The following is a 260-nucleotide window of genomic DNA, read 5'->3' as shown; positions in this document are numbered from 1 at the left end:
AAGCGTTGCCGCGTTCTGTGTACAGAAGCCACTATAATAAAAAAGTAACGATACAAGTAACAATGAATTTCGTTACTCGTTACTAAAGAAAATGTAACGCCGTTATTTTTTCGTTATTGATACAAAAAAGTAACGGCTTTACCAAATCGTTACCAAAAAAAAAGTAACGAAATAGTAACGTCGTTACAAGTAACGCGTTACTTCCCAACCCTGTGTATATATATATATATATATATATATATATATATATATATATATAT

This window comes from Odontomachus brunneus, unplaced genomic scaffold (assembly GCF_010583005.1).
Source record: "Odontomachus brunneus isolate Ranch 3 - 2012 unplaced genomic scaffold, Obru_v1 Obru_scaffold_089, whole genome shotgun sequence".
In the NCBI taxonomy this organism is placed as follows: domain Eukaryota; kingdom Metazoa; phylum Arthropoda; class Insecta; order Hymenoptera; family Formicidae; genus Odontomachus; species Odontomachus brunneus.
The sequence above is the reverse complement of the archived record's forward strand: the minus strand, read 5'-3'. Positions refer to the sequence as shown.